This window comes from Talpa europaea (assembly GCF_964194135.1).
Source record: "Talpa europaea genome assembly, chromosome: 9".
In the NCBI taxonomy this organism is placed as follows: domain Eukaryota; kingdom Metazoa; phylum Chordata; class Mammalia; order Eulipotyphla; family Talpidae; genus Talpa; species Talpa europaea.
The window spans coordinates 101,358,675-101,368,901 of NC_140076.1; the positions used below are offsets into that span (position 1 = coordinate 101,358,675).

A 10,227-nucleotide genomic window follows, 5' to 3' on the forward strand; every position below is an offset into this window, starting at 1 on the left:
CTGGCTATCTGTGACTTGCAGCATGCTTATTTGAGTCTTTCAACAGAATGATGTGCTTGACTACTCCCATAGCCCAATGAATTGTTTCTCTGTGTTTTTATTTCATTTTCAAAGTACCTTGCCATATATTACAATGATAAATGTACATATATTCTTCCCCTAAACTGTACATTATTTGAGAACATTTAGCCTTAGTTATCTAAATATCTCCTGAGTGCTATATAATGAATACTTAAGTATAATATCTATTGTCTTAAATGGAATTTAATTAAGTGTTTTTTATATCCTTTTAGGACTATAGTAGATACAATGTAATTTTGCTTTTTTCCTTCTAACCCATGGTCCCTGTAGTACATAAATCAAATTGCTCCACACAGCATATCCTCCTTCTTAATTTGACTTACCCAACTCCCCTTCCTCTGCCACCCACTCTCCTCCCCCCCCCCCAACCGTAAACAATAGCTGATTAAATACCCCAGAGGGCACTCAGCCATTGAGGGTACTGTGGTTGTAAGAAACAGAAATGTGGGCCTCCCCAGGGGCACAGCGGTTGTGCGCTGGGTTGCGAAGCTGCCTGCAGCCTCTGCAGCGCTGGTTCTATCCCTGGGCGAGGGTCCCACATGGCATGCAGACCTCTCCTGCAGTGCCCGCTGCTCCCCTCAGCAGTGTATTTCTTTGGCTGCCTGTTCTGCTCTCTGCTCTGGTTCTGGTGAATTCTTTCACCCTCTCCCGCTTCTGACTGTACTCCAGTGCTTGTATAAATAAATATTTAAAAAAAAGAAAAGAAACAAAAATGTGTGTACACAGTGGAGACTATCTAGTACAGAACTGCTGAGGCATTTAACAGAATTGAAGGTGTCATGGAAAGCATTAAACAAACAGGCTTCGGGAGTTCGAAACAAGGATAATTCTGAGGACTCCAGCATGGAGAACTCATGAACACTTTGTCCCAGGCACCTCCACCTAAGAGCCAAATTCCTAAGAATCTGTTAATGCAACTTGATTCAAGAGTTCAATCCTGTGATTAGGAAGCAATTTCTTTTCTTGTTCAATTGAAAATTGGGCATATTAAGGTACAGAGAAACAGGTAGTAGACAAATAAAACAAAACCAGGTATTACCTGAAGAATTTATCCAAGGACAGACTCAGTCACCAAGATTGAGAATTTAGAGACAAAACCCCCGCACACAGTGGATAAGTGATTTTGGGTTTAACATGAAGACTAAGACTGGGGCCACAATGGAGAAGTAAAGGAAACTGAGGAAGCACTGAAAGAGAGAAGCAAAGGTGAGAGAAAAGACTGGTCGTCAAGTCCCTAAAAGATGAATAAGGTTGCTTCATTTCCTGTTGCCTTTTCCTTTTCTCGAGCCTACCGATGTGTGGTTATTTTCCTTGCATTCACTGGGTTCTAAGATATCTGTTTAAGTTGGTTTAGTGATTGCCTTGTGTTCTGGATTTTTCAGCTACAGAATAATTGCAATTAAGATTCTCTTCATCAGGAAATGCAAATGGCCAACAGGCATATGAAAAAATGTTCAACATCACTTGTAATCAGGGAAATGCAAATCAAAACTACCATGAGATACCATCTTACACCAGTGAGAATGGCACATTTTAAAAAAACTAGCAACAAAAAATGTTGGCGAGGGTGTGGAGAAAAAGGAACTCTTCTGCACTGTTGGTGGGAGTGCAAACTGGTCCAACCACTATGGAGAGCTGTGTGGAGATTTCTGGACCTGCTAAACATAGAGCTTCCATATGATCCAGCAATTCCACTCCTAGGTATTTACCCAAAGGACACAGAAACATCAATTCCAAAGAGCACCTGCACCCCTATGTTTATAGTAGCACTGTTTACAATAGCTAAGCTTTGGAAACAACCCAAATGCCCAAAAATAGATGACTGGATCAAGAAGATGTGGTACATATATACCATGGAATATTACTCAGCATTCAAAAAAGATAAACACATGCAATTTGCAGCAACATGGATGGCGCTGGAAGGGATCATGCTCAGCAAAATAAGCCAGAAAGAAAAAGAAAAATACCGGATGGTCTCACTCATACCAGGAATCTAGAAAACTTAAGTAAGGGACCAGGAAAATGAATAACTATAAGAAAGTGAAAATCAAAATCAACAAAAAACTATGAACCAGAGACACTCAATGGGGGGTAGGCGGCGGGAGGGGAGAGATAGGGGTCAAAATAAGGGGGTTGCAATTGTATGGGGAATATAAAAATAAAATTTATTATTAAAAAAAAGATTCTCTTCATCACCAAAGAGTACAGAAAATCAAATAATCTTAGCAATGACACATAAATCCTAATTGCCTATTCTTCCATGTGGTAATAGCGATGATGTCAGTGATTTAAGATATGTTTAGCACTTTATTAAGTTCTAAATATAGTTGTAAGCATACACATAATATCTTCTACACCCTGAGGTGTAGGTAGAATTATTTTGCACACAAGACAGTGCTAGCAGAGAGAGATTGAATCAGGAAGTCCAGACTCAAATTCCCTATTTCAGTGTCAAAGTCTAGGTTCTTAAAAGTGCAAGTCTCTTTGCAGACTTCAAATTAAGGCATAACAGGAAATCTCATTCCTCAGGTGCTTCAAAACTTTATAAAATACATCTGGATAAAGATTTGCCTCTTTCTTTTTTCCATTATCCTACTCAAACCTCTGAATTACTGTTTAGTCTCTGGCATCTCCATTAAAAGTTATTACTAACTGGACCAAGAAATAAAGCTTTACATGGACATTTACATCCTTAACAGCATTTACGTTTACATTTACATTTACTTACATTTACATCCTTAACAGCAATAATAATAGTAACTATTAGGAGCATTTTCTACTACTTACACTCTCCTCAACCTGGTGAGGTAGATACGACCATTATATGCACTATAATTATATAATATTGTTATGTAATAAAATGCTTAGCATACATGCAAGGCTATTATACATTATTTATGTAACATATAATAATCACACAGCTCTGCATATGTGGTAAGTAATAAATATTTGCTTAATGAAAACATGTACAGATTAACCAGGAAATAGCTCTCTGCAGCCTTTAGCATTAAAGGACGTGGGAAAAGAGGTGCTGCCCTCTCTTTTAGCAGAAGTTTTGATAGAGATGATTTCACTTGACGAGGTCTTCTTTCTCTTTTCTCCCCAGAATGACACAGTCTCAAAAATCTTCTTTAATCTTGAATATGTCCATTAAAAAGAGCTTCGTCAAGGGCTACAGAAGTACACACTGTAAAGAAGCTTTGCTGAGCCCCTACTGGTGAGTAAAGTGAGAATAGAAGTTTCTAGGCAGCCCCTGGATGCTGTGCCCAGTTTGGCCTGAATTGGTGTCATGTGGGCAGAAATGCAGGCCGAAGTGCAAATAGAGCCAAGAACCAGTCTCCTTAGTACCTCGGTTCTCTCTTCTTTGCTAGGTTTCTGTATGTCCTTTGTAGTCCAACGTGTAAATTATTTTGAGGGGCTCTCCACTCCCAGCCAATCTAGCTATAAATTAATTCTAAGGTAGGAAGAATACTAATGAACTTTTAAATATTGATCTTTAAATATCTCATGGGTCAAATAATTAGAAATTTCTCTCATTAAAATCTTTTGCCTATGTGGTTCTGAAGCTATCGCATTTGATTACAGTTTGCTTCTCTGTTGTTGCCCAGCTATGAACTTGGCACTTTCAGGAGACTGATCTATGTGGTTTTTTTTAAAGATTTATTTATTTATGCATATAAGAACTGGGGTACAGGCCAGAGCTGCAGGATGGAGGTGTGTGAAAGGATTCACCAGAGACAGAGTGGGGAACAGACAGGCAGTCTGACTAAAATACATTGCTGAGGGGAGCAATGGGCAAGACAGGAGCGGTGTGCTGCACCATGTGGGTAGCTCCCTGACTGGCCAGGGATCGAACTCATGCTGCAGGGGCTGCGGACAGCTTGCGCCACCGGGGAGGCCCTGATCTGTGGTTTAAACAATAACAACGACAAAAAAAAAGTTGACAAATGGATAAATTTAACCAAAAAAAAAAGAGAGAGAGAGAGAGAGACAGATGATGACAGTTATTTAACTCTTAGTGTAGTCATAATGAGACAGGATAACGCATAAGTCAAACACCACACAAATGATCAATGGTAAGTATCAAGAGGGTGTGGAGGAAGTGGGTTGCAAACTTTTTTTCTGCCAATTGTTTAGTGTCTTGTCTTGCCTTTTAAAAAGCCATTTAAAAAAAAGCACATGAACACCTGATGTATTCAGGGACAACAGTAACAACAAAAAAATAGGTTGGTTGAAATATGCATGACTTCATCTTTTTTCCTTTTGCAGAAACTTGCTCTCTCCACCAAATCTTTTTTTTTCTCTCAAATGTTATTATTTCATGTCATGGTGTCAAGCTTAGTCTATTGGAAATTCCTATGTCCTCTGTAATTTGGGTTTTAAACAACATATCATTTACCCTGTTATTAAAAAAAAAATTTCGCTGCCTTCCCTGAATAGGAGACTGTCTGACATCCTTAATATTTTTTTGTGTAGAAACTGAGATGAAAGAATAGATAAACCTAGGTAATTTCAGTGTCCGAAGCTTCTTTAAAATGTGAGGTTCATGTCAATGGGTTAAAAAAAAAAAGTTGGGTTTGTTCTGAGTATCCTCACTGGGGCTCATTGTGCATAAAAGGAACCACAGCCCATTTGCAAGGCCCTGAATGAACTCCATTCATTCTGTACTTGGAAATGTCTCTTCAACCACAAAGAGAAACAATAGTTATAACCTAATTTCTTTGGCGCCAATATTAGTAGATGAAAAGCCAAAAAAAAAAAAAAAAGTCATCACGAAAACTCTAGTAACTTCCTTAGTGATTATATAATTCTGTATTCATTGATCATGTTTGTATATTTTAATATGCACTTTAAAAAGATAACAAAGTGGTATGGCAATGCTGTAATATCACATTTCATGCATTGAGCAGTCTTAAAAATGAAGAGCTCCCAAGTCATTTGCTCATTTGTTTCTAAAATATTTTTTTTTAAAAAAGAAATACTAACATGTACCCTGAGACTTTAAGAGGAAAACCTTTGTGTTTTTAATTTCTGTACTTTAAAGTGTGATGAGAATTCAGAACCACAGTTTTGTAAACTTTTTTTTTTTAAGATTTATTTATTTATACAAGCACTAGGGTACAGGCCAGAGGCTGGGAGTGTGTGTGTGTGTGTGTGTCTGTGTGTCTTTGTGTGTGTGTCTGTGTGTGCGTGTGAGAGAGAGAGAGAGAGAGAGAATTCACTGGAGACAGGCAGGGAACAGAACGGGCAGAAGGACAGAAATGCACTGCTGAGGGGAGCAGCGGGAGCGACAGGAGAGGTCTGCGCAACATGTGGGACCCTCGCTGGTCGGCAGGGATCAAACGGGCGCTGCAGAGGCTGCGGACAGCTTCACAGCGCTGCCCTTAACCCGCTGCGCCACCAGGGAGGCCCCAGAACCACAGTTTTGTTAGGTAAATGCAATAATCACTTCTTGTATTTACCTGCAGAAGTCTATGGAGGTGTACATCTGGAAGTAGAGGCAGTGAAGAGCATTTTGTAGGGTGTATGGTTTTCAGGCTTTTCTGCCCTCCTGCCATTAGGATTGCCCTGCCTGGTGGGGAACCTGCATTTTGTTACTTTGTTATAAATTATGTAGTTTACTTCTGTGGCCATGGTAGCAGGATTGAGATATTCTGGAAGAGAAGCAGAGGCAGGAGAGAGAAGGGGAGAAAGAAAGCCAGAAGAACCCAGAGTGAAGACTTGCTGGGGGCTTGGAGGCCTTCTGGCCTCCTGGCCCCCCTGGCACCCCTGCCTGCTATGCACCTGGATGCTGCACTACATGTAAAAGCTCAATAAAAGCCTGAGAAAGCTACCGAGGACTCCTGCTTTACCCTGATCTGCTTGAATCATAAAGAAACCAGCTTTGTGGCCCATCCTGGCCCTACACGTGTTATCTTTTCTAAGTGGTATCTGGAGTGATTTTCTTGTTGTGGATCTGATCTGACTATGTCACTCCTTGCTCAAAACCCTTCATTTGACGTCCTGTTGGCCATAAAGGGAGGGCCCACATCTCCTGTGACTTACAAATCCCTCTTTCAGGCTTTTGGCTTCTTACTTACTTTGACAACCTCATCTTCCACCATCTTCCTTCTCTGAACTCTCTTCAGCTGGCCAGTCTTTTTCTTCCACCATATGCTTCTGCTTTCCTGCCTGAGGCTCCCTCCCACTCTACCGTTCCCCTCTTTTTTTTTTTTAAGATTTATTTATTTATACACACAAGAGGCAGGGTACAGGCCAGATGTATGGGGAGCGAGAGGTCGCACCAGAGACAGAGTGGGGAACAGAACAGGCAGATGGACTGAAATACACTGCTGAGGGGAGCAGTGGGCGAGCCAGGAGAGGTCTGCTTCACCATGTGGGTTGCTCTCTGGCCGCTGGGGATCGAACTCGTGCTGCAGAGGTGAGGATTGCTTCATAGTGTGGTATTTAACCCCTTGTGCCTCCAGGGAGGCCCCTGTCATTTCCCTCTTAATCTGACCAACTCTTACACTTGAATTCTTAACTTTCAGGTTAATTTTCCAGGAAGACTTTTAGTTTTCTAACTAACTAATTAGTTAAAAGTCTAGGGTATTGGAGCCTGATTTTGAGGTGATTAGTTGCTAAAGAATAGACAGAAACAAGATTGTGCAGGACTTTTTAAACTGTGCTGATTTCAAGAGCTTGAACAGAAATATGATGGCAGCTCTGAGTTACAGGATGGAGTGAGTCTTAAGAGAATGTTAACATGTCCATCTAATTAATGGGCAGTGGTCTAGGAAACACCACATGAATCCTTTTGATGATTCCATTTTCACATTTTCCCAAGCACTAAAAAAGTCACTTGCTTCAATAGCATTCTTGGAGACCCTATGAATTTGCTATTGAAAAATACCAGCTGCCAGTATTTGACTTTATGTTGTCGTTTACTTGGTGAGTGATGTTAAGTAGAATAGTAACTAAAGCTCAAAGACCATTAAATGATTAAATAGTGTATATTGTAGTAGTTAAGAGTGCAGACTTTAGAGAGATCTATTTTAAAAATCACTTACTAGCTGTATGGTTGGGGACAAGCTGTTTAGACAACTTAGCAAAATGAACTCTAGCTGAGGGGTGGAGAGATGAGGGGTGGGGGAGCTTGGGGTAAGGAAGGCAGAGTCTAAAGCAGTTTGCCAAGCAAGACATTTCTTTGAATTTGAGAAAGTCATCTTAAAATCCATGTGATTCTTGTATTCTCTTCCATAAAACATTTGTTTTAACATAAACACATTTTAAGTTAGGGGAGGGAACCACATTGAACTAAAGTTAACGTCTCCAATTTTTTTCTCCAAAAAGACAGACTTTGTTTACCCTTTGACTTGAAGCACTCCTGGCACAGAAGCATGTGAATAGATCAAGGGAATTACCAGCCGTGCTATGAAATCTCAGTAGAGAGACGTTCTGCACTAATCTTTAGCCACTGATGTACAGTGTTCACCCCAAGAATACTGTGGTCATTCATCTTGCATCTTTCAGTTACTCTCACAGAAACCTCAGGAGACATGCTGGCTTATCTCTTTTCCTTATCTCCTTTCAGTATTTTAGTTAAGTATTTTAGTCTTTCTCTCAGAAGCCAACTTAAACATATAGTTCTATCACTGCTTTTCCTTTTTCACGCATTACCTGCCGTCGGCAGTCCAGTTTAGGTTTTTATTATTTCTTGTGTTAACTGTCATTGAATCAGGAAGAGGTTTCCTGTGTGCATTCTCCACACTTAGCCTGTGTCCCATATATCTCCATTGTCTCTCTCATTAACTATGAAATTAAGTTGTGATTTCCAAGATGGGCCATCGTCCGACTTATTTGACGTAACTTCCTTTCTAGCCCAGTCTTTTCTTGCTCTCCTAGGGGGTCCACACCTGGCCCATATAGCCAGAGTGAACTGTCCCCTCTTTCCTGAGCACCAGCTGGAGCACTGGCTACTCTGTCTCCAAACCTCAGCACCAGCTAGTCTCACTGCCTGTTGCCATTGTGTCAGCTGTTGTTTTTTTTATTAATATAATTTATTTGTATATATTTTACATCATTGTTCATTTTTGTACAATGTTTGCTTTCTCCTCTCAGGTGTAGTCCCCATAGAATTCCCACCATCACTATTCAGCCGGCCATTCGGGGCACGGAGTCTCCATTCTAGAGCCATGACCCAATTTGTCTGTAACCTTGTGGAGAAGGCCTGGTGCTGGTAAGTGCTGCTGTGATTTACTCGAAATCTCGATTGGCCACATTTTAGAGCTATGTCAAGGTTGAGATGGTTCCTCCAAGCCCTGCTGAGATACCTGAAGCTCTTCAGAACCTGAAAAAAATAGTTAATAGAGCTAAAACTGGTAGCTTCAAAGAGCTCACACTTAAGGAAGCTCTGCTGAATGGTTTGGTGGCCGCTGAGGTTGGATGTGGTTCTATGTTAGCGAGATCACAGGCAAGTGTGGGCTCATTGGCTATAATGTTTGAAGACCAATCTTTAATATCTGATTATATTTGGTTTACTATTTGTGTATTCTTGGACCATGTGTGATCAGCAGGGTATTTGAATAAATGAATGTGTCAAAATGAAAAAAAAAAAAGAGAGAATTCCCACCACCAGTTCACCCATCCATCATTGCTATAGTCCCTTGTGCGCTTCCCTCCCATTGTAATCCTCTTCCTCCTTCTTCCCTGCAGAGTGTCTCTGATTTATGGTCACCTGTTAATTTTTTTATTGTTATTATTTTTCCTCTGATCCCTTATTTGCTTCCCTTGTAATCCTCCTATAACTGAAACCACCAATATTTTTCTTTATCTTTCTAACTTATTTCATTGAGCATAATCCCTTCTGGCTCCATCCATGTTGCTACACATAGCATGAATTTATCCTTTTTGATTGCTGAAGAGTATTCCATTGTGTATATAAACCACATCTTCTTGATCTAATATAATTTTGGGCATTGGGTTGTTTCCATAGCTTACCTATTATAAATAGTGCTGCAGTGAACATAGGGGTGCAGATATTAATGTTTTTGTGTTCTTTGAGTAGGTTCCTAGGAGTGGAATTGCTGGGTCATATAGTAGATCCATTTTTAGTAGTTTGAGGGACTTCCACACAGCTTTCCATAGTGGTTGTGCCAGTTTGCACTCCCACCAGCAGTGTCGGAGAGTTCCTTTTTCTACACATCCTCACAAACATTTGTTGTTGCTAGTTTTTCTTTTTTTTTTTTAAAGATGTATTTATTTATTTATTTATTTATTTATTTATTTATTTATTTATTTATTTATACAAGCACTGGGTACAGTCAGAAGCGCAGGAGGGTGAGAGAATTCACAAGAGCCAAGGGGAGCAGAAGAGGCAGACTGACAAGGTACACTGCTGAGGGGAGCAGCAGGCGTGGCTGGAGAGGTCTGTGCGCCATGTGGGACTCTCCCCAGTGGCTGGGGTTCAAAACGGCGCTGCAGAGGCTGCAACAGCTTTGCAGCCCAGCGCTCAACCGCTGCACCACCGGGGAGGCCCTGTTGCTAGTTTTTTTAATATGGGCCATTCTCACTGGTGTGAATGGGTATCTCATTGTGGTTTTGATTTGTATTTCCCTGATTATAAGGGATGTTGAACATTTTTTCATTTACCTGTTGGCCATGTTGTGTCAGCTTTTAAATAGACTTTTTCAAAGTCTATCTTATAAGCCTCTTCCTCCATATAGCCTTCCCCAATCACCCCAGTTGAATGTATGAGATCTCTTTCATTTATTTATTCATGGGCACAAATGTTTATGAAATGCCTAATGTATCAAATGATAAAATAGGGCTGGAGATTTAACAATGACTAGGCCAAAATTGTAACCTACATGGAGGTTATAGTTTAATACAGAAGAAGACTTAGACTGTTTTCAAGTGTCATGAGTTGTTTTTTTGCTGTTGTTGTTTTTGTTTTTGTTTTTTTTGTGGGACCCTCGCCGGCAGCCGGGGAATGAACCGGCGCTGCAGAGGCTGCAGGCAGCCTTGCAGCCCAGTGCTTAAATGCTGCGCCACCAGGGGAGGCCCATGAGTTTTTTGTTTTTTAAAGATTTTATTTATTTATTTGTCTTTGCATTGAAGAACTGGGGTGTAGGCCAGAAGTGGGGGGAGGAAGGATTCACAAGAGGT

The 10,227-nt window shown here is 40.5% G+C and overlaps 1 pseudogene across 1 annotated transcript; it reads left to right on the forward strand.

The window, feature by feature from the left end:
- The first annotated feature begins 8,255 nt into the window (after positions 1-8,255).
- LOC311177081 (ATP synthase subunit g, mitochondrial-like) lies at positions 8,256-8,785 on the forward strand (annotated as a pseudogene). Its single transcript has one exon. The product of its transcript is annotated as an ATP synthase subunit g, mitochondrial-like (transcript).
- The last annotated feature ends 1,442 nt before the right edge of the window (positions 8,786-10,227 follow it).